A 24,895-nucleotide genomic window follows, 5' to 3' on the forward strand; every position below is an offset into this window, starting at 1 on the left:
AAAGAGGCAAGTGGGAGGAAGCGGAACCCCTGGCAACCCAGTGACCTGCTGGTGAGAGAAAAGCAAGGGAGAGAGAAATGGAGAGTGAGTAGAAGCAATTTGTATGCAGCTTTCCTGCCAGGGTGGTGGGAAGCCAGGGCGCCGTTCTCTGACAGAGACCACGGGGATGAGCAGAGACTGGGGAGAAAAAATGATGATGCCAGTGTGGCATATGCGGATGTTGAGGTCTCTGAGGACACTGGGGTGAAGGCCGACACAGGGAGCTGGATGCAGCTCTGTGACTTAGGAGAGACCTCAGGCCCCCAGGCAGCACAATGAGAGCCAAGCAATGAAGAGGCCCCTTGGATAGGATTTCTGTGGATTCTCCAACCTCCCGGACATGCAGGGACTCAGTGATTGGAGACAGACAGCATGTCCAGGGAAGGGATGAAGCAGGTGTCACTCTCACACATTTGGAGGGAGCCATCATGAGGAAGTCATTAAACGATACACTCTTAACAGCTGGTATTTACCAAGCCCTTCCAATGTGCCCTGTGCCCTGCACCGGTGCCAACAAAGTCCTGTGTGCGTGATCCCATTGTACCCTCAGGGGTGGGTATACTACTATTACTCCACAGATGAGGAAAGTGAGGCGTTGTCAGACAGGCCATATAGCAAATAAATGGATGAAACTTACTCTTTAATTTCCCAGTTTTATCAATGATCCCAGATATCATTCCTTTGGGGAAGCATTCCTACCGTGGCAATATCACACAAGTGTTTCTCTAGCTGTTTAGCTGCACCTCCTGCTCCTTAAACCTAGTAAACATTTGTCTGCCTGCAAATGGTTCATATCTCCAGTTTGTCCCAAGAGCTGGGCCATTCAATCTCCCTACAGCAAATCTCCCTAAACAATTATTTAAAAACCGTTCATTTGGGGACATTTACTCTGCCCTTTTCACCACATGAGGCCATCTGGTTCATGGTCTCTTGGAAACACTAGAAACGAGCATTTTTACACATCGAAATGGCTCCCAAGCGCAGCTTGTGTCAGCACAAATGTACACTGAGAGGCCTCCAACGTGGGTCTTTGCTGTAAATCATTTTCTGAGCTGTGTGTGAGAAGAGCTTCCTCATCCCTCCAAAGGACAGTGGCCTGACACTACCATTAGCTTTTTATAGACAAAACTATATAAAAAAATGGAGTAATTTCTGTATGGCACAACGGATGTGATCAAATAAGGCTGCGGTGGCCTGTTAGAGAAACGTACGTGCTGTGAAGCTTGCATGGTTGCTGAATGCACTTTGTCCCGACCAAACAAGGCACAACTAATCTCAACATTCTACCAAAGGACATGGCGACGTGGCGTGATGGTAGGGTGTGGTAGAGTGACCACATGTCTGGTTTGCCCAGAGCTGCCTGGGGCATGCCTGCCAGCCCTCCCTGGACAATACAATGTAGGATCGCCTCTCTTTTTGCTCTGATGAGGTTTCCCATGCCAAACAATTTCAGAGGACGGACACTAACTTCCTGTCCAAAGTCTCCAAGCCATCCTCTTCCCCAGACTTGGGGAATAATAGGCCAGATAAGTCTCCCAAGGTATGAACATCTGAGCACTCGCTTTGGGCTAATTATGATGCTGTGGCCAGAAATTTTAAATATTCACTCTGTGAATATTTAACCCCAAAATCTGCACCCAAAATCTGTGAAAGAACAAAATAAACACAAGTCGAATCTGTGGATGGGACCTGATGGTGGAGCAAGTTAGTTAGAGGCTTAGTCATCTGATTTCAGGGCCCACAGGTGTGTCTGGGCCGAAGAAGCCCTGAGAGGTCAGACCATCTGCCAGTGTGGAAGGAGCTGGGGCAACGAAGGGGGCTGCTGTGATCGCAAGGCGAATGGGGGGACCATGCGTTTCCTTTGCACCCTTGCACGGTAGTTTTTCGGGAGTGGGGTGCAGATTTTGGGTTGGAGAGAAGGAGCAGGTTTTCCTGATTCCAACCTCTCTAGGCTACCCAGGAGTTCACCCTCAGGCTTCCTAGGAGCAGGTTTGCACACCACTACCAAGGTACATTGCCGTCCTCAGTTCACGGTGCCACAGCCAGAGTCTGACAAGTGGCGTTCTGTTTCCTAATGTGTCTTTAGCTCTCACGGATGCCTCGCCTTGGGTGGTCCCCCCAGCAGATCCCCGGCAGCATGTGCTGTGATGCCTGCCCACCCCGCCCTCCTCCCAGGAAATTTATAAAGAACTCCATCTGGCGTGCAGCAGCTTCGTGTTTGTTCTTTTTATAAATATGTTCTGTGATGAAATTCAGGGTTAAGCTTTCTGATCACACGATCTGTCCTGACTTCACAGTCATCCGTTCTTTCTGGATCAATGACATCTAAGTATTTCCATGTTCTCCAGGAGCTAAATCACAGCGCCGGCTTCTTGCCCTGCGCGTGGCTGGGCCTGGCTCCCAGGACTCTCTGTCCCCCGTGGACTGGTTGTGAAAGCCACACAAGAACCAGCTCAAGAGACCACAAGTGGGCAGGGGGCCCCTCCCCGGGGCTGGGTGCAGGCCTGCACCCTGGCAAGGTAGAAATAAATGGGCATCTCGACAGCCAAGCCAGGGCTGCTGAGTGTTTTATCCATCTTTCTGAGAGGCAGTGTTTTCATCATTGAGTCACCGCTGGGTATGTTCAGGTGACCGTCTCTATCGAGTCTCACTTCTGACCACATATGAGAATCCCGGAAGCTTTCCAGAATCCCAGCATGTGGACTCCACCCAGTACCAAATCAGTCAGAATCCCAGGGCATCAGTATGTTTTTAAACCTCCCCAGGTGATATCAAGGAGCGGCCGGGCTTGGGCATCTGCTCTCTGCCGGGACCTCTCACACTGTAATGTGCATACCAATCACCGGGGATCGTCTTCAAATGCACATCTTCACTCAGTAGGTCTGGGGAGGGGCATGATTTCCGCGTTTCTGACTCACTCTCAGGAGAGGCTGGTGCTGTTGATCCAGGTGCCACACTTGGAGAGCAAGGGCACAAGTGTATCACAGAGTGGCAAACCATGGCGGGTTGGCCAGTTTTTAAAATTTCAATAGCCTTTTGGGTGCAAGTGGTTTTTGGCTAGGTGGATGAATTGTCGGGCCAGTCTTTGTAAAAAGAGTTTTTGTTTTTGTTTGTTTTGTTTTTTTGTTTTGAACCTCTTGGGTTCAAGCGATTCTCCTGCCTCAGCCTCCGGAGTAGCTGGGATTACAGGCAGGTGCCACCATGCCCGGATAATTTTTAAAATATTTTTAGTAGAGATGGGGTTTCACCATGTTGGTCAGGCTGGTCTCGAACTCCTGACCTCAGGTGAGCTGCCTGCCTCTGCCTCACAAAGTGCTGGGATTACAGGCATAAGCCACTGTGCCCGGCTGTAAAAAAGAGTTTTATTGGCTGGACACAGTGGCTCACGCCTGTAATCCCAGCACTTTGGGAGGCCAAGGCGAGCGGATCACAAGGTTCAGGAGATCAAGACCATCCTGGTGAACACGGTGAAACTCCATTTCTACTAAAAATACAAAAATTGGGCCGGGCGTGGTGGCACGTGCCTGTAATCCCAGCTACTCAGGGGTCTGAGGCAGGAGAATTGCTTGAACCTGGAAGGTGGAGGTTGTAGTGAGCCGAGATCACACCACTGCACTCCAGCCTGGGCAGCAGAGCGAGACTCTGCCTCAAAAAAATAAAGGGGAGGGGGGAGTTTTATTGAGACACAGCCATACCCCACTCACACTACAAGGCAGGGATACAACAGAGACTGTATGGCCTGAAAGCCTATAATATTCACTCTCTGGCACTTTACAGAAAAAGTTTGCTGATTTAGAACTTGTTAGTATTGGCGCGTCTGTCACGAGCTCAGCGGCCGGCATGGGCAGCCTGGGTAGGTAGGTCTCTCCATCACAAGTGGATGTGAGTCAGAGGGTCACGTTCCGTCATACAGAGCGGTGCCCAGTGTTTTTCCGTGACAGTGGCACTGTTCATTCAGCACAGTCATCCTCTGACCGGCAGCGGTGCTGTTGACTTCGTCATGCCAAGGGTTATCCAGTTCCGAGCACCTTACATTGCGTGTCTGAGACACTGTGGGAGCCTCTGGGAGGCAGGATGGTTTAAAATGGGGCAGAGTTCCATGTCACTTAGACAGACAGAAGGGTAGGGTGGATTGTGACCTCCCAGTGATTGTCAGCCCTTCTGTCCTCCTTTCAAAGCTTTCAGACTTGGGGATACAGTTTGGCTCTGTGTCCTCACGCAACTCTCACCTCAATTAAAATCCCCATAATCCTCAGGTGTCAAGGGTGGGACCAGGTGGAGGTAATTGAATCATGGGGGCCGTTTCCCCCACGTTGTTCTTGTGATAGTGAGTGAGCTCTCACGAGATCTGATGGTCTTAGAAGCGTCTGGCATTTCCCCTGCTTGGGCTCACTCTGTCCTGCCGCCCTGTGAAGACGGTACATACCTCTCCTTTGCCTTCTGCCATGATTGTCAGTTTCCTGAGGTCTCTCAAGCAATGCAGAACTGTGAGTCAACTAAACTCTTTTCTTTATAAATTATCTGGTCTCGATATTTCTTCACAGCAGTGTGAGAATGGACTAATACACTTGGGTTACAATTTTGGCAGACAAAATTGTATTTTCTGTGTTTAGAATTACCAAAAAAGTAGGGAGATGGGAATGGTTTACATATAATCTACTCCTCTTAAAGTTATTGGAGTGCAGTGGTGCAATCTCGGCTCACTGCAACATCTGCCTCCTGGGTTCAAGCAATCCTCCTGCTTCAGCCTCCCAAGTTGCTGGGATTACAGGCATCTGCCACCACACCCCACTACTTTTTGCATTTTTAGTAGAGAGAGGGTTTCGCCATGTTGGCCAGGCTGGTCTGGAACTCATGACCTCAGGTGATCTACCCACCTCAGCCTACCAAAGTGCTGAGATTACAGGCGTAAGCCACTGTGCCCAGCCCTGGCTGACTGTCTTAAATTGTGCAATCTATTGTCCATAAAGCTCTAATTATTTTGCTGTCATTTAAATTTTTTTACTATTTAAAAATTTCACACGTATAATTATAGATTGTACATTTGTTGAGAAAACATATGTACACACAGTACTTGTAGTCAGAACATCCAGAAATAACCACGGTAATGTTTTAGTGTGTATCACATGTCAGGTCATTCGTATACATAAATATACCACATGCCACAGAGTGAACTTTGTCTCTAGCCTCAGCTTTCTCATCTCTAAAGTGGGGAGATTCTCTCCTGCTCCATGGAGTTGTTGCTAGGATGAAACGAGCTCGTATAAGTGCTGACAGCACTGTATACTAAGTTTTGGAAATGGAATTTAACTGTTTTATAACCTGCTTACTAGGGTTTGGGGCCAGACATAAAATTTGTGCACCCCACTTTTGTCACAATCCACTGGAGAGAGCTGAACCTCAAAGTCACACCAAACTCCAAGAGAGACGGAAAACACGGCGTCCTGGGCAGGCTGACCCAGCGCGAGGCCGGGACTGCAGAGAAAGGGAGGCAGGTTTTGGCGGAGAGCTGATCTCTGCCCCAAGGTATTTTATCATTTTTCTATGTAAGTGTTAATATTTTGCTTTTCGATATATGTGTGTTCTTTATAAATCGGTGACACCAATGTATATTGCAAAATTTTTCTTTGGTGTCACTTTTCACTTGCAAAAATCTTCTTTGGTGTCATTTTTCGCTTTTAATTTTGTTCATGGAATTTCCTATTTTTATTTGTTGTTGTTGTTGCTTTAGACAGAGTCTCTCTCTGTCGCCCAGGCTGGAGTGCAGTGGTGTGATCTCAGCTCACTGCAACCTCTGCCTCCCAGGTTCAAGTGATTCTCCTGCTTCAGCCTCCAGGGCAGCTGGGATGAGAGGCGTGTGCCACCACACCCAGCTAATTTTTGTATTTTTAGTAGAGATGGGGTTTTACCATGTTGGCCAGGCTGGTCTTGAACTCCTGATCTCGTGTGATCCACCTGCCTTAGCCTCCCAAAGTGCTGAGATTACAGGCGTGAGCCACTGTACCCAGCCGGAATTTCCTATTTTTTGAAAAAACTTTTTGCAATATATTCACACATGTGACAAAGATGCATTAGAAAATAAAATTGCTCAGAATTCCACAACTACAAATGACAACTCTGTTAACGCCTTGATGTAGTTGTGTGTGTTCCTTCCACACTTGGGTTTATATTGTATATTCTGTAGACAATTTTATATCCTGCTTTTTAATTTAATATTATATTGTGAGAATTTTCCCACGAAGCTGGAATTTATTTAAAAACATACTTTTATGACTGCTTGTCAAAGCAGATGTCGTCACTCCTGTCATCCTGAGCTTAAAGGTGGACACTGCTTGGTTTCCTTAGGATGAATTTTTAAAAGGGAAATTACTTGTATCAAGGACACACAGAGAATGAGAAATGTTTGAAGTGATGGTTATCCTAAATACCCTAATTTGATTATTACACATCATATGCACAAATCAAAATATCACGTGTACCTCATCAATATGTACAACTATTATGTATCAATTAAAAAATGAATACACCGAGTTCTACTCATCATGGGGATTCAGCAAGGTTAGCGAGTCAAGCCCTTGAGGAAGCCGCTTTAAGACTGTGTCTCTAGAGTAATGGGCCACCTTAAAAACCTGGTCAAGAAACCATGTATTTTGAAATCCATCAGTTTTAGAGTCAGAGATAAACCACTGTTTGAAGCAAAGGGTTGTTTTCAAATGTATTATTTTTAGAAGAATTCAGAACATCTAAAACAATGTTAGAAACCAGACTTACTTGGTCCTGTCGGATACCTTGATGACCCAGCAAACGAATATTCCTAAGCTATGCTTCTGTGTTCAGTTCTGTGCCAGAAACAGAGATATTAGACACAGGCTCTACTCTCAAGGAACGCACACCTTAGCTGTTAAGCGGGGCAAAAAAGAAGAAATACATGAGAAGCTAAATAAAAATATGTGTTTGATAATAATCTAAAAGACACAGAAGCTGAGATGGAGGGAGCAGCTGAGGCTCATTAGTGGCTGAGCATTGGAACAGGGATCAACTAACTGGCTGCTTCTGAGGGGCCAACATGACCATTCTGAGGGCCGCACTGACTCTAAAACAAGCCTCTACACCGGATGAACTACATTCTGATGTCCAGTGGCCCGCAGGCTGTTATTTCTTTACGTTTGTTTTGAACTTCCCTTAAAGAATAAATATAAGAAGCAGGGCCTGGTGCACACGTGTCATCCCAGCTATTCAGGAGGCTGAGGCAGGAGGATGGCTTGAACCCGGGAGTTCCAACATGCAGTGAGCTATGATTATACCACTGCACTCCAGCCTGGGTGACAGAGTAAGACTCTGTCTCTAAAAGTGAAATTTTTTAGAAACCTTAAAAATTTCTCATTCATTCCTCATAAAAATAAAGCCATGTAAATATGACTCTCGGAAAAGAGCAGATGTTAGTATTTAACATGGTAGAGTACGGGATCTTCCATAGAGTGGTTGATGCAATGAAAAATATATATACAATTGCAGTAGTCAGTTCTGCCCCTAACATTTGTGGGGCCCCAGGCAAGAGTGCACATGGAGGCCTACACACCATAGGTTTCAATACTTAAAAGTTGCTCACCAAACTGATACATACGTCCATATCTTCCTGCCTTTGCAAATATACCTTCATAATGACCTGAAGACAAGGTTCAAATGTAAAATTTCTGGGCACTTTGAGATTAACAGCACATGTATGTAGCAGTGCAGGACATGCCAGCTCCTGGCCTCTGGCCTGCCCCCTCCTCTTCTCACCCCAGCTCCTAAGTGGGCTCTCATGCATAGGCTTGGCCTGCTTAGAGCACATGCCCAAGCTCTATGCATGACTCACAACAGCTGCCTGTCTTCACCCCTCAGGCCCACAGGTGGTGTCACCTGCAGTATGGTGCCCCCCAGGAAGACAGATCCTGAGGAATCCCTTCATGCAGGACCTGAAAGTGAGAACAGAGCAGCTTGGGCAGGAAATCTGGGGTCCCAGTTACCTGGAATGTGGTCTACAGAAAGACGCATGAGCTCCAGGTGGGCACGTTCTCACCCCAGTGGGTAGGGGCTAGATCGGGGCCCTGTAAAGCCTGGGGCCAGGGCAGAGCTGCTTCTCACTGGGTCTGGGCCGGCCAAGAGCCGCCACTTGTGGAATGCACTCTGTGCTGTTCTCTGTGCCTGTCATGTGTTGTAATTGCCACGTCACAGAGTTTTCAGGGAGCTTGCTCAACTCACAGCTAATAATGGCAGAGCCAGGATTCTATCACTGGACGGCCATCTGACTCCAGAACCCATGCTCTTCCTTGCACTAGTTTACCATTTCTCATTAAAGGCTGGGAAGCACTGGATTGGAGTATCTCACGAGCCCGCTTCCTTCCCAGTGATGCTCTTCAGCTGTGCGAGCAGGGCAGGCCCAGCGTTGCCACCTCTGCGATGAGGAGGTGGTCCAGACAGTCTAAGGTTCAGACCTGCTGACTTAACGTTACACATGCTCCAGGCTAAGTTCTGTCACTAAACACTCTGAATCTGGGTTTGTTGATCATTTGTGAACACAGCTATGGTGTCTTCATCTGAACTTTCTCCGGATGACCTCCCTGAGTAAGTGGGAACGTTGAAATGGCTCCATCCAGGTGAACTTTTCTCTTATCCTCGTGGAAAATATGTGGTTCTTTCCTGCTGCTGGCAACTCACAGTGTGGAGTAAACACATTCCCTTGGAAATGCTCTTAATTCTAGGTTTTTCCAACATGAAAGTATTTTATCAAAATAATGCTTAGTCTAAGCAGTGTTTTTTTCTGAGTTTCAACATCTTAGCTCTGTGGATCATATTTTGACTACGGCTACGGCCCAGTATTGATCCCATTCCTTCACTGCTGGGTTTAGGAGCAGTAACTGAATTACTAGAAAGCCTTTCACACTTCTTCTATGCAGGCCAGCTTGGGAACTTTGATAAAGAACCTCGGGAAAAGGCAACCACTGTAGGGCTCACAGCCCCCCAGCAGTAAGGCTCAATAGCCCCTAACTGTGCCTGCATGCTGCAAAGGCACATAGGATAACATTTCCCTAAATTAAATTTATAATGTATTTTCTATCCCCGATATTACTCCCCTAAGGTCTAGTTAATGGGCAAAGGACTGAGTACTGGATGGTAGGATTTGGCTCAGCTGGGTAACCACCTGGCACAGTTCTGAACAGTGTGGCCGCAGGGGCGAGTTTCATATGATGGTCCGCAGAGGAGCGATTTCAGTAAGCGTGTGTTTCCCTGAGCAGTGGCAGGATGGGTTCCTGTTTACTGTTCTCATTTGTCCGGTTGTGAAAGAGTTTGTTTCATTCTTTTTGTTTGTTAACATCTTCAGCCCTGCAGCAACTAACCTCTGGGTTGTTCAGACAGTCTTGTGAGGTGAGAGCGGCAAGAATCCAATTTGGTCTTTTTTAAACTTTAATCTCAATCTTTTTTCCTTTTAGAATACTATTCAGTAATAATTTAGAGCGGTAGACCAGCATGCCTTTAGCAGAATGACCTCATGACTCAGCGTCCCAAGTTGTGAGTTCTAGTCCTGGTTGTGCCACTTTCTTTTTATTTTATTTTATTTTATTATTATACTTTAGGTTTTAGGGTACATGTGCACAATGTGCAGGTTTGTTACATATGTATCCATGTGCCATGTTGGTGTGCTGCACCCATTAACTCATCATTTAGCATTAGGTATATCTCCTAATGCTGTCCCTCCCCCCTCCCCCCACCCCACAACAGTCCCCAGAGTGTGATGTTCCCCTTCCTGTGTCCATGAGTTCTCATTGTTCAATTCCCACCTATGAGTGAGAACATGTGGTGTTTGGTTTTTTGTCCTTGTGATAGTTTACTGAGAATGATGGTTTCCAGTTTCATCCGTGTCCCTACAAAGGACATGAACTCATCATTTTTTATGGCTGCATAGTATTCCATGGTGTATATGTGCCACATTTTCTTAATCAAGTCTATCATTGATGGACATTTGGGTTGGTTCCAAGTCTTTGCTATTGTGAATAGTGCCGCAATAAACATACGTGTGCATGTGTCTTTATAGCAGCATGATTTATAATCCTTTGGGTATATACCCAGTAATGGGATGGCTGGGTCAAATGGTATTTCTAGTTCTAGATCCTTGAGGAATTGCCACACTGACTTCCACAATGGTTGAACTAGTTTACAGTCCCACCAACAGTGTAAAAGTGTTCCTATTTCTCCACATCCTCTCCAGCACCTGTTGTTTCCTGACTTTTTAATGATAGCCATTCTAACTGGTGTGAGATGGTATCTCATTGTGGTTTTGATTTGCATTTCTCTGATGGCCAGTGATGATGAGCATTTTTTCATGTGTGTTTTGGCTGCATAAATGTCTTCTTTTGAGAAGTGTCTGTTCATGTCCTTCGCCCACTTTTTGATGGGGTTGTTTGTTTTTTTCTTGTAATTTCGTGCGTCAGTTTTGTTAATGTCGATTGGAGATAGAAATGTTTGCCTTGTGTACCTGGAGAGATGGGCAGGCATCTAACTGAGGACCATTTCGACAGTCATGAATGGGTTAACCAAGGTGACAGGAAGGTGAGCAAGACATAGCTCCTGCTCTCAATGGAAAATCAACATGTCATTGGCTAATGATGGCCTGGTGTGTGGGTGAAAGAAATTGAGACTTTGAAGTACTTTCCATGAAAAGTTATTATTAAGCATTAATAGAGTAGCTTGGAAGATAGGATGAACCTAGCCAGTCTGGGACTCTCAGAAGCTGAACTGGCCTAAGTTAGTGCCAGGCACCAAGAACAGACTCACAGTTCATCTGATGGCAGCTTCTAGGGCTGAACTTGCAAAACACACATCTGTGTAGTCAAGATTTTGCCTACTCTTTTTGGAGTTGTTCATAAGCATGGTACAAAAAAAAAATTCTGAGCTCAAATAAGTTTGGGCAATGCTGTATATACTGCATGGCCCTTGACGATTTCTTTCTTTCTTTCTTTCTTTTTTGAGATGGAGTTTCACTCTTGTTGCCCAGGCTGGAGTGCAATGACGTGATCTTGGCTCACTGCAACCTCTACCTCCTGGGTTCAAGCGATTCTCCTGCCTCAGCCTCCCAAGTAGCTGGGATTACAGGCACCCACCACCACGCCCGGCTACTTTCTTGTATTTTTAGTAGAGACAGCATTTCACCATGTTGGCGAGGCTGGTCTCAAACTCCTGGCCTCAGGTGATCTGCCCGCCTCAGCCTCCCAAAGTGCTAGGATTTCAGGCATGAGACATCATGCCTAGTCGACAATTTCTTATACATGTTAACAGTTAAAGATTCTGGAAACTGGAAAGTTTGGCATTAAATAAATCTGTACTTTTGCTTACCTCTGTTTAATTTAAATTTGTGCATGCAAGACTTTTTCAATTCCCCTTTTATAATACCTCATTGAGAAGTGTTCCACAAGGCACCAGTTTGGGAAACACTGAATGGTAAATGTTATGGCAAACATCTGAAGTGATTATAAGAGAATCAGATAAGGTCGTAGATGTGTTGGCTCAAATCTATTTCTAGCAGTAAAAAAACAAAAACCACCTAGGGCACATGATCTACAGACTGTGGGTCAGTAAATCAAAACAAAAACATACGTGATCATTCTATTATTATTTATGGTTTATGCAAGATGTAAATGTGCTAATCCATCCAGCACTCTATTTCAACTTTCTTATTACCTCACCTGAATATTTCTTACTTAAACCTAATATTTTATCTTAGGGCTAGATTTGAATCTGTTGCTTTTACAAATTTGGGTGAGTCATGTGACTCCTTTACTTCCGTCATTTAACATTAATGAAAATACAGGACTGTTCTGAGGATAAGGGACACTACCTGTAAAACCAGCTCCCCCGTGCATGGCACACAGTAGGTCCTTTGTAAGTCAGTGCTCTTTTTTGCCCTCCAAATTGTTACTAAAAACACTTGTGGTGGCTTTATGCGAAGTCGGTAGGATTTTAAAATGAAGCTGTTACTGTCCAAGGCTGTTGTGAGATTTAGGGGGAATTTTTGTTTCATGCTTCTTCCATTTGTACAGGCAAAAAAGAAAAAACATAAAATTGTTGACTTCTGGTGCCACTTCCTTCTTAACCCAGGAAAGGAGACTGTGGGTGTAAGTGTGAGCTCATCACTGAAAGCTGAAGTGGCATGGCTGCCATTGTGGCTGTGGCCCACTCTGGAGCCTGGGGAGAGTCTTCTGTCTGTGGTGGCCGGCTGTGGCCAGGACTAATGTCATCCAATAGGCTCACTTCCTTCATCCAGTTTTTGTTTTTACGTATGTGCTTATGTAACTTGTGGGGGAAAATTTTTGCCAAAAACCCAGAGGGAAGTGGCAATCTACTTTTGTTCTTGTGGTGTCTTTGTTCTACAGAATCTCCTTTTTGAAAAAGTTGAGACAATCCATCCACTCATCCATCCACCCACCCTTTCATTCACCTGCCAGCAACATCCAACATCACCACTAGCTCACCTACTGTGGACTAGGCTATAACGTTCCTGCCCTCGTGGAGCTTATTGTCTAGAAGTGGTGACTTTAGCACTCGATGGAGGGCCCACACATTGCTATCTATAGGCAACCATAAGGGACGCTTTCCTAAGTGACCAGCAGTCTGGTATACAGCATGACTAAATTGTAGCTCTTGTCTGAAAATCTCAAAATGCACTTTCAAGAGAATAAATGAATAAAGATTGGCTACCTATTAACCATTGGTGCTCACTCAGACTTTTGATCTCCATCTTCCAAGCAAAGTCTTGGGTCTGAGATCCTCTGATACGTAAGAAGCCATCTCTGCTTTCAAACAGGTGCAGTTGTCAGCTCACGCTCACCATTCAGGACATGTGACTCTAATGCAATATGGTTTTGTTTTACAAGGCCTAAAGCCTTGAAAGATGCATTCACTGAAAAACAGTGAAAGTGTCCAGGCTTCTGGTCAATCCCTGTGGGAAAAACCCATGACCAGGACTCACTGTCCTCCTGAAACATTTCCTGATTAGAGTGTGAGAAGTACAAACCTTCTGGATACAAGAGAAAAAACGACAGACCCGTGGAGAGGGCAAAGGATGGTGGGTGCGTTTAAGTGTCAGGCATGAAGTGCACAGTTCCTGCAGCTATCTCATTTAATTCTCCCAAGTATCCTATAAAGTGGGTTGTTTTTCCCAAATAGGAGACAGGATCAGAGAGGTCAAGTAATTGACCAAGAAGCCAATCCGGGTATACCTGCCTTCTAGTGTATTGCCCTTTTCAGCTGTGCTACATGACATTCTGTTTGGAAGCCTGAATATGGCAGCAAAGATGTCTGATGGATTAGGCAATTGAGCTATTGTGCCCCAATCTCCTAACTTCTCCACAGCTGCAGCCCTGCTTTTTTGCAGCAGCAATCATGTCTTCACCCCATGGGGTGGTGGAGTAAGAAGCCTGCGGAGGCTCCCAGGTGGCTCTGTCCTTTACCAGCTGGGTGGCCATCGAGGGACCACTCCCAATCGTTAAACCTCAGTTTCCTCAGTTTACCAAAAAGGAAATAATAATACGCTAAACTGAAGATAATAACAGTTAAGAGCACTGGGATAGGAGGGGTAGAAGCTGAAACCTGAGGGTAGAGACAGACATGGATTTGAATCTACCGTCTGCCATTTACAAGTTATGTGACCTTGGGGAAGCTCCTTAAATTCTTTAGGCTTCAATGTCCTCATCTGACAAATGGAAAAAACAACAATACCTCCCTCAGGTTATTGTGGCAAGGATTAAATGAATGTATGTAAACACCTAGTCCAGTGACTGGAAGGCTGTCATCACTCAATAAAGTTAGCTGCTGTTATTACCCACAGTTGACTAACTCAGAGGGCTGTTGTAAAGTTTACTCTCTTGTGTTACTTACCATTAGTGGTGGCAGTGGTTGTAGTTGTAATGAGTGTTTACTATTAATATTTTTCTTTGTGGTTATGTGCTTGAAGAAGGGCCAAATGACACAGCTACATCTTACCCTGAAATACGTAGATCTCAACCAAACATCCCTGGATCTCAGGAGCAAAAATTATGAGATAAGAGCAAGTTCACCAAGAGTGGCCGTTACAGGTGAAGTCAGCGTTTGAAGAAAATATTGAGTATTCCCATGACACAGTTCATCCTCTCCCCCAGCCAGTGCTGGTACTCACCAGCATTTATTCACAGGCCAAGGATTTGTGCCAATCATTTTGGCTGGAAAAGTGTGCCAAAGAGACAACCTGGACATCAGGAAAAGAACAATGCAGGATGGTGGTGTTTGGGTAAGGCATCACGGAAGCTCCAGGCCCACAGCTGTCCCTGCTGGAACTCCCCTGGTACACTCAGCCCTTCAAAAGCAGACAAAAGTGCTCTGCAGGGAAATGAAGAAGTTCACAAAACAGACTGGTCTGTCTCCACAATGGGTATGCAAATTGTGGCCCGCGTGGAGACACTTGCTTCTCCCATACCCATGGCAGTCATCACTAACCAATGATGTTACTTTTTCCTGCTGAGCCCAGACAGAGCTTCAGAATCCTTCCCAGCAAAGCACACCTGGCATATGCTAGTGAAAGATCAGCATTTTCATGCAGGATGAAATCTAGTGGTAATCTCACTTCATGATACCAGCCCAGTAGTCTTCCAGCATTTCTAAAAATGGTAGCAACGGCAGACCCTACTGGTTTCCTATCTAACGGAGTCTCACCTATTCTTGGTCTTTCTTGGCAGAGTCTGCTTTGCACTATGGAGGCTGAAATGTCAGGTGTTCCATTTCCCAGTCTCCTCTGCAATTAGGAAGGTTAAATGGCCTATTCCTGGCCAGGGAGACACAAGGGGACACTTTCTATATCACTTCTGGTGATAGCATTTTCTCTGATAAAAAGAGATGTGCAAAGAGAAACACGACTCTTGGGACTTGCATATGTGAGGCTGTAATGTCTGGAGCTATGGCCATCATCTCCTAACCATAAGGACCTAAGCCTAAAGGCAAAAGTCTGTACTCTGCGGATGGTGGAGCAAGAAGATAGAAGGTATCTGGAGATTTTTTTTTTTTTTTTTTTTTTTTTTTTGAGATGGAGTCTCACTCTGTTGCCTAGGCTAGAGTGCAGTGGCATGATCTTGGCTCACTGCAACCTCCACCTCCCAGGTTCAAGTGATTCTCCTGCCCCAGCCTTCTGAGTAGCTGGGAGTACAGGCATGCACCATCATACCCAGCTAATTTTTGTATTTTTAGTAGAGATGGGGTTTCAGCATGTTTGCCAGGCTGGTCTCGAACTCCTGACCTGAGGTGATCCCACCCGTCTTGGCCTCCCGAAGTGCTGGGATTACAGGTATGAGCCACCATGCCCAGCTGGGATCTGGATCTTTAAAATTCTTTGTCACTAAATTTACCAAATTTGGAACCACCTACTCCTGGACTTCTCATTATATGAGAAAATATGCCATTCTTATTTAGGTCAATTTTAGTTGGATATTTATGTATTAATTTATTTTTTGAGATGGAGTCTCACTTTGTCACCCAGGCTGGCATGCAGTGGCGCGATCTCGGCTCACTGCAACCTCCGCCTCCCAGGTTCAAGGGATTCTCCTGCCTCAGCCTCCCGAGTAGGTGGGATTACAGGTGTGCACCACCACGCCTGACTAATTTTTGTATTTTAGTATAGAGGGGGGTTTCACCATGTTGGCCAGGCTCATCTTGAACTCCTGACCTCCAGTGATCCACCTAGCTTGGCCTCCCAAAGTGCTGGGATTACAGGCATGAGCCACTGAGCCCAGCATAGTTGGATATTTTATTGCTTGCAGCCAGAAGCATTCTTACTTGATTTGAATCCCTTTTCTTATGTTTATGGAATCCCCTACCTTAAATAGCAGAGCACACTCCTGGTAGCAAAGCTAATGATGCCAATTGCCCATTTTCTCAGCTTCCTATGCAATTCAGAATGGGCGTATTATGTAAGTTCCACCAATCATATGCACCCATGCCAAGCCTTGCTTGAGAAGCTCATAGTATATAGAAACAGAGGTGGTACACAACCCGTGCTAGTGAAGAAGCCAGGAGCTATGTCCAGTTTCGCAGGCAGTCTTGACAGTGGCTCTGGCTGCAGCCGCAGCTGGAATCTAGTGACGTCCAATGTCAGGAGTGCCGCTGGTATTGGCAATGCCCTGCAGCATCAGTGGTGGCATTATTTGGAGTGGGTGGGGAGGGATTTCCTGAGTGCGTTACTTCCAAGCCTGGCTCTCCATCCTGCCAAGATAATTTTTGAGCTTCTCAATGTCCTTTTAATCAATTCCCATCTTGCTTAAAATAGCAAAATTGGTTTCTGTTGCTACAACTAAGAATCTTAACTGATAAGTCATGTCCAGTGGCAACTATGGATGACACCATCTGAAAGAAGTCCTTTGTTAGCAAACTGCTCACTTGCCATCTCATTTGAGTGCATAAACAGATACATCTCCTAAGTCCTAGTGTGTAAAATTTGGAATATTTTTACTTTTATTAATTTGGATTTCCATGGTGAGGAAGGTATAAACTCAACAAAATTGTTAAAAGAATCCTCCAGAAACACACATGAGACAATATTTTCTACTTCCTGGAAGGAAACAGGAGCTTAGCCTGTGTCTTTTTTGCGGTTGCTCAGAGTGTCCACATTGACACAGTTACCATGGTAAGAGCTTCCTTTTGAAAGCACAGTGGAATCAGCCCATTCGGAGCGTGTTCTGGCAGGCATGTGCTTCTTTCCTGCTTCCATAGACACCAGTTTCATCGTAGGCTCCGTGTATTGTTGTCTTCTTCCTGAGACCTTGGGTTGGGGCCAGCTGAGCGGGTTTTGATAACAGCTGTTTCTCTCCTGATTATTTTTTTATTTCTTTGATATACGAGGCTGCGAGTGAACACGTACATCACATGCAGAAGTGATATGAGAACCAGGAGCAGAACCAAACCTCCTCCTGGAAGATTCTTATGCTATTTAGGCCTTGAGGGTAGACCACATGGCTGACACTGACCCTTTAGCTATTCAGTAGTCTGTAGACTAAAACTCCTGCCATAGGCTCACTTGCCTCAGATCTTAATTTCCTGCTACCCTTCTCATCCTTAAACCCTTTCTTCTTTAGTTAGTCAGTAATAATAATAGTCACCTTTAATAAGTATATACTATCAACCTTCTCACAAGCTATATGCTTTATATACATTATTTCATTTAATCCTTCTATCTCCTCTGTGAGGTAAGTATTATTACCCCCATTTTATAGATGAGAAAACCGAGATGCAGAGGGGTTAAGAAATTTACATAAGGTCCCTTTGAGAGGTTGACATTACTAGGATCTTCTCCTATGTCCATGCTTTATCTCCCAGACAGACTCTTTGAAAGCAGGAACCAAGTAACATTGATCAGTCTCACACCCACAGTGTTAGAATGCCCTGATTTGTATCATTGGCCTATTTCCATTGTGTACATACTCCCATCATCACTCACTTCAAGCCACGAGTGTGAAGTCACTGGGAGCAGATGTGCACAATAGGCTCCCACAAGCCGGGGAAAGCCAGCTATGGCACCTTGCTGGCCCCTGAGATATGTATAGATACCTAAGGGGTCCAGCCCCAAACTCTGCTTGTCTGTTGGGGTGAGATTTGGCTCTGTCATTCTCTAACAGCTGTTAAAAGCACAGTACCTTGGAAGAATCTGCTAATGAGGGTGGCGGATACTTCACCCAAATCTTACTCTGTGCCCTCTCAGGGTAGGACACTCAAGCTTCGTCCCAAGGGGAACACACCCCTCTGCATGAGGTGATGTTTAGGCAGAGGGAAGCTGTGTGACCCGTGGCGTCCCTTCTAAATAAAAGCAAAACAGCTAAAACAAAGCCTTTTTGCTGTGATTTGGAGTAATAAGGTGAGGAATTTCTTCTAAGAATGATTAACCATAAAGGCATGCAAAATATGTCTGACCGAACACAAAGTTTAATGATATCGTATTCTTCCTGCCCATGACAGACCTTTTCATCATTCTCTTATGTCTGAGACGCTCTTGTTTAAATGAAAACAAAACTCCTCTTGTTTAAGATCTGATCACACTCACCACGCTTACCCTCACCAACAGGAAGGTGTTTTAAAATGCTTACAGTAAGAGATGCTGGATTCTATGTTTCTAAAACAAGTGTGCTTAGAACAATAAGTAAATATGTACATTGTGTGGCTCGGAGGGCAATGGATTTCTAGTTCTTAGTAAATCTCCAAAGAGTTCCAAATCTCTTAAGTTAATGAAATTGGAAACAATATGTGGCCGCTCAGTAATGGAATGACCTCATAGGTATGCATGCTTAGATTAGGGAACTCATTCGTTCTTTCAACAAAACTTTATTGAATGTCTCTTAGGTGCAAGACACTCCGTAAGGGTCTGGGGATATAAAGAAGAGAAAAACCGAGGCCAATGACTGGGGATGAAGTGGCTAAGGGATGCTTCCAGGGGTGGGCAAACCACAACCTGAGGGTACAACCCAGCTGCAGCCTGGGGTTTACTGGAGCGTGGCCACACCCACCACTTATGCATCCGCTGTGGCCACTTCAACTCAGGCACCCAGTTGAGTAGCAGCTGGGACAGAGACCGCTTGTCCACGGAGCCTAAAATACTCACTGGCCCTTGGGAGAAAAAGTTTTCCAGCCTCTGGTCTTAGGAGAGAGAACGTAGGCCCTGACTGTGGTGCTACAGGGAGCAAAGATGAGGAGACAGAGTGGGATGAACTTTAGAAGGTAGAATCTGTCGGGCGGGGAGCAGAGTGTAGGACCAAGAATAATACCCAAGTTGTCAATGGGGCCCGGAGGGAGAGCCCTCTGCTTCCAGGCCACTTCCTTCCCACCCCGTGAGCCCTGAGGACACAGCACGCCCTGCATTTCCTGCTGCCCAATAGAGCAAACTATTTATATGCTTCTCAAAAAATCCCTTTATTTAATGTGAATTTTTTTTCTAGAGGTCTTGGAACATAAGTCTAAAATGAACACCTCTCTTTTTAAAAGTAAGTTCATTGGAATATTGTCAACTGCTTTATCTAATGCTGCCATAGCAATCAAGGGGAGGCCAGCCACTTAGAGAAAATAGAGCAATATGGACTTGGTAAGTTAAAACCTGTAATGGTGTTTTTCATCATCATTATCATGACTGTACTAATCCAAAATAAGGCACTATCAGATAATTAATCTTTCATAGATAAAAATTTAACAAAGCAGTAGCTAGGTTACTTGACAGTAAATCTTTGCTTTATTTCTTTATCTTAATTAGAGAAATAACGATGGGTTAGGCTAAAGGCAGGTGAGTCAGTCTGCTAGGGGAAAGGTGACCTTGAGGACTTGTTAACTGTTCATCTGCTCTTTAACCCACCCAGAGGTCCTCAGTGTCACACACTTCATGCATTATGCCACGTGAAGTTCATCAGTACTAAGCGACCTTATTAATGACTGACCCAACAAACATGATTGAGGCCCTCTGGGTGTAGGCACTGCTGTGCCCATGCCCTGCCCTGGGGTGGCAGAAAAACCAACAAGACCAGGCACTGCCCTTTAAGGAGCTCACAAACCAGCATGAGAGGACGGAGCTTCCACAGGTGTCCCAAGAAGTCAAATGTAATCCCTTTTTAGCAGAGGTGGAGCCATCCTGACAGCTAGTGCTCTATCTTCCCATCACGTCTTCCCAATTCTCCTGCCAATAGCGCCAACAGCCTCCTCCTGCCTCCCTGGCCCTGGCCCCACTAAGTGATTGGAATGGAAGCCGCTGCTGAGCACAGAACACTTCCCCGCCCCGGCCCCACTCTGACACCTCCTTCTTGCCCCTGGGCTCCTTGGTGAGTGAAGTTTGATCCCTGCCTCCTGGCATCACTGCCCTTCCCACAGTTTGGTTTTGAGACCCATAAGTTGCCCATAATTGCATAAATTAGTTTGAAGTTTCTGGCCCTTGCAGAAAAATCCTGCCGAATAAGAATGTGGCCAAGAAAGCCCAGGAGAGGGAGTGGTTATTTCCAGCTGTGGGCACTGGAGAGGGTTTCTGCAGACAGAGGCGAGAAGGGCGCGCCCAGCAGCAGGTACTGCGCATGCAAAGGCCAGGCAGGGTATGGCAGATTCGGGGAACAAGGCCACGACTGATGCAATTGGATCTATTTGGGGGAGGGAAGAAGGCCGCGGCTGGAGAGGAAGAGGAAAAAGAAACAATTTAAAAGCCAGAATATCTATGATGAACTTCGAATGCAGGTGAGGAGTTCCCCAAGTCAGGGGTCAGGAGTGCCATCGTTTTAGCCCTCCTTGGGTACAAATTACTCTTCAAGCAAGTGGCAATCGTAGGGCAGCATTAGAGAGCAGAATGCCATGTTCAGCTGGTTTTTCCCTCTCCTTTCTGACCTTTCACTTCTTGGTATCTTTGTAATTAGGGCTTGCTTACCTTTTTCTGATTGCCAATGTCCATGACTAGATGTCTGAGAGGAATAAGCTGCTTAACCTGCACTCTACTCTGAAATACGGTCTTTTGGTTGGGCTTTAATTTGCCTGTGGCTGCTGCTCACAAGTTTTAAAATGTATATTCTGGGTCTGGCCCTCGGAATATAGAAGCTACACGTGAAAGCCGCATTGTGTGTGTGCTGCTCACAGATGAATGCACTCCATCCCTAAATGTGAAGACCTCTCAGATCTTTGGAAGGAATGGACTCCCTTTGTCTTTGTTAAAGCAGGAGATCTTAGTAAAAAGTATCGCATAGGGCCGGGGGCAGTGGCTCGTGCCTGTAATCCCAGCACTTTGGGAGGCTGAGGTGGGCAGATCACAAGGTCAGGAGATCAAGACCATCCTGGCTAACATGGCGAAACCCCGTCTCTACTAAAAATACAAAAAATTAGCCGGGCGTGGTGGGGCGTGCCTGTAGTCCCAGCTACTCGGGAGGCTGAGGTAGGAGAATCGCTTGAACCTGGGAGGCAGAGGTTGCAGTGAGCCGAGATCACGCCCCTGCACTCCAGCCTGGGCGACACAGCGAGACTCTGTCTCAAAAAAAAAAAAAAAAAAAAAAAAAAGTAGCACTTAAGTTTTGAAGGCAGCTTCTGAAAGTCTGAGCCTCCTACACATGGTTACAACAAAATACAGAAAGAAGCAGGGAGCACACCCAGGACCTCTCTGTGCTATTTTTGTATCTTCCCCTGAGTCTGTAATTACTTTCAAGATTTTTTTTTTTTTTAATGGGGCAGAGTCTGCGGTTAAATACATATGGGAGCTGCTGGGCATTGTATCACCTGCTAGGGATCCACAAACCACATGACCATTCTGAAAGTTCTGAGAGGCCCTGCGGCAAAATAACAAGATTCTGTACCGGGAGTAACAACTTTTAGTACCCCCTTTTATATGTTTAGCTACACCCTGCAGAGTTGAATTGTTTGTTTTCTCAAAGAGGTCCGTTTTTGAGAGACCAAAAAGAAAGCCTGGAGAGGCCACGGGCAGAGATTAGAATTCACGCAGGGGCTCTTGGCTGCCTCTCCTGAGAAGTATGTTCGGAGCCTGCCAGCCCTGCAGTGTGCCGGGCAGGGAACCTCCACAGGCTCAGGCACCTAGCATTCCTTCCTGTTATACACGATGCTGTCTGTGAGGCGTGCAAACACTGGCCTGCAGTGTCCTGGAGGTCACGGGGGTGAGAGTGAGCCCAGCCCGTGTGCAGTACAGTGAGGAGGCCAGAATGACCAGGGCAGAGAGGGCAACTCGCTGGGAAAGTGATGGAAATAGGAATCAGACCAGTGCTAATTGTGTACTATGCAGTGAGGCACTTGCAAGAATACGATAGCTGTTGGCCTTAAGAAGCCTAATTGACATCTAATTGGTTGGAAATACTGGGACAGATTAAGCCAGGACACAATTAGCTATATTACAAAGGAGAATATGAATGCCCTAATATGCCACAAGGATTCAAAGAGAAGGAGTCATAACTATTCTAAGAGGCTCCTTGGAGGAAGTGGTGTTAAGGAGGGTCTTGAGGAATAAGTAGAACTTCAAAGGCAATGTCTATATTATGTCAGCTCAGAATACTACCAACTGCAAGGAATGGAAGCCCCAACTGACAGGGCTCACCCAGTTAAGCATTAATACTGTGTGACTATATCATATGAAGTCTGGAAGTCAATGGACAGATCTTAAAAACAGGCTAAGAGATCAAAAGCCCACCCAAAAGACTATGTTCTCTGCAACTCCATTTATGTGCCGTTCCGGAAAAGGCAAAGCGATAGTAACAGAAAATACAGAGCAGTGGTTGCCAGGGCCTGGCAAGGCATAGTATGGAATGACTACAAACGGGCACAGGAGACTTTGGGGTGATAGAAACTGAGAAAGAAAAAACACCTTTCATCTGAGGAACGTGAGCCCCTTTAAAATGTCAGGTCCAGAAAGATATTGAAATGTGACAGCAGCCCTGTATGCCGGACATGCCCTATGGTGCAACAACGCGTAGCCAATCACTTATCAATGTTATTCAATGTTATTTCTGTAAACCAATGAGAATTCCTAACAAACACCTTTGGTAATTGGCCCCTCTCTGATTTGTCCTTTTTTTTTTTTTTTTTTTTTTGAGACGGAGCCTGGCTCTGTCGCCCAGGCTGGAGTGCAGTGGTGCGATCTCGGCTCACTGCAAGCTCCACCTCCTGGGTTCACACCATTCTCCTGCCTCAGCCTCCTGAGTAGCTGGGACTACAGGGGCCCGCCACCACAACCAGCTAAGTTTTTGTATTTTTTAGTAGAGACGGGGTTTCACCGTGTTAGCCAGGATGGCCTCCATCTCCTGGCCTCAGGTGATCGGCCTGCCTCCGCCTCCCAAAGTGCTGGGATTACAGGCATGAGCCACCATGCTCGGCCTATCCTTTTTTTAAAAAAAGCAAAAGCAATACAAAACTCAAGCCTCTCCTGTGTTCTCTGGAGCCCTTCTTAATGTGTCTTGGGCTGCAGTCCTAAACCTTGGCCCAGATAAATTCTGTATTAATTTTGCCTCAATTTCTTTCTTTAGGTCAACAGAACATTCTATATGTCAGTTGCAATGGTAGTGACATCACAGTACATTTGCCATATCTATAGAACTGCACCTTTAAAATAGGGTACATTTTTATATATCTCAATAAACCTATTTTTTTATTACAAAAGAATATGTATCCATTGGGAAAAAAAAGAAAATGAAATAAGAATACAAAAAGCCCAAAAGAGGAACATTAGAATCCCCACCCCCACCCCTGCCAATGTTGAGATCTATCCTTTCAGTATTTGCTATAATCTAATTGGGATTATTCTGTCCATGTTTCATAATCTTTTTCTAAAACTTAAGTTTTAGTGTCTTAGGAGTATCCCATCATGTGAATGTACCAAAAGTTACTTAACCAGTCCCCATTTTGAGGGAATTCATCATTTCCATTTTTTCCTGATACAAATAATCCTCTGCTGCATCAGTACCCATCAGATTAGGGTATCTTGCATAGACCCATCATGTTCCCTAGTTGGTGTATTTGGTGAAAAGGTGTGAACACTTTTAGGACTCTTTTTGGTTTTTTTTTTTTTTTGAGACAGAGTCTTGCTGTGTCACCCAGGCTGGAGTGCAGTGATGTGATCTTGGCTCACTGCAACCTCTGCTTCCCGGGTTCAAGCGATTCTCATACCTCAGCCTCCCTTATAGCTGGGATATCAGGTGCGCACCACTGTGCTTGGCTAATTTTTGTATTTTTAGTAGTAATGGGGGTTTTGCCATGTTGCCCAGGCTGGTCTCGAACTCCTGGCCTCAAGTGATCTGCCTGCCGCGGCCTCCCAAAATGCTAGGATTAAAGGTGTGAGCCACTGTGCCTCGCACTTTTAGTGACTAAGACACACACATCTTGGCACACGTGAGTGTCATATCCATCCCTCTTGAGAGATTCTATTTTTAAGTCATTGCAACTCATGTGAAGTCGCGTCTCAGGAATGCAGGAGCTGGGCGAGCTGTGGAATGTTATGTGAGGAATATGTCCAAGTTTCTTGAAAGTTTCACAAACTGCTTCTAAAGGCAATTTCAGAAGGAGGGATCTTCAGGGTTGCTCTGAACAATCAACAAACTAGGTGCACAGCCTCACAAGACGATGACCTCTTTGAAAAACAGTTCTCAGGCAGACAGAGAAATCCCACACATTTGTTCTGTAAGAGAGGAAAAAAATAATTTTCTCTCTGCCCTTCGGAGTCTTAGCTGGGAGGGACTCCTGTAACAAAAGACAGATTAACAAAAAAAAAAAACAAGCAGAAGCTTACTAACATGTATGTCTCATACGCACAGAGAGACACCCAGAGACATGAGTGATTCTCAAAGAGGTGGCTTAGAGTTCAGGCTGAAATACCATCTTCACCTGAAACAAAGAAGGAAGGGTGTATGAGGACGTTGTGAGGATGGACTGGGAAAAGCACAGGAAACAGGATAAGGTTTGCCATACAAATTTAAACCCATGCCTTCTCCACTGATGAGAGTCTGTTGATAATTTACAGCCATTTCTCCTCCTAATACTGATGGGAACAACCTTACAAATAGGGATTTCCATTGCAGGTATAAATTTCCCCTACAGAAGGGTAACTTCTCTGTGTCAGCAGAGAAGGGTAACTGTAACTGTGTCAGCAGTTTCTCAAAATAATTCTTATGCCAAAAAGACATATGTTAGGGCAGCCTAGTCTGGTCTCCTACAGTTGTGTTTTGGTGGTCCTCTGCAGTCCCTTTACTAGTGTGTCAGTATTAGATTGCTGTGCTCTCATCTTGGATAGATGGTCCATGTGTATTTTATATTATATAGGAGTGTTTACTGTGTGTGAATTACTATTTACATAACAACC

This window comes from Nomascus leucogenys, chromosome 8 (genome assembly GCF_006542625.1).
Source record: "Nomascus leucogenys isolate Asia chromosome 8, Asia_NLE_v1, whole genome shotgun sequence".
NCBI lineage: Eukaryota > Metazoa > Chordata > Mammalia > Primates > Hylobatidae > Nomascus > Nomascus leucogenys.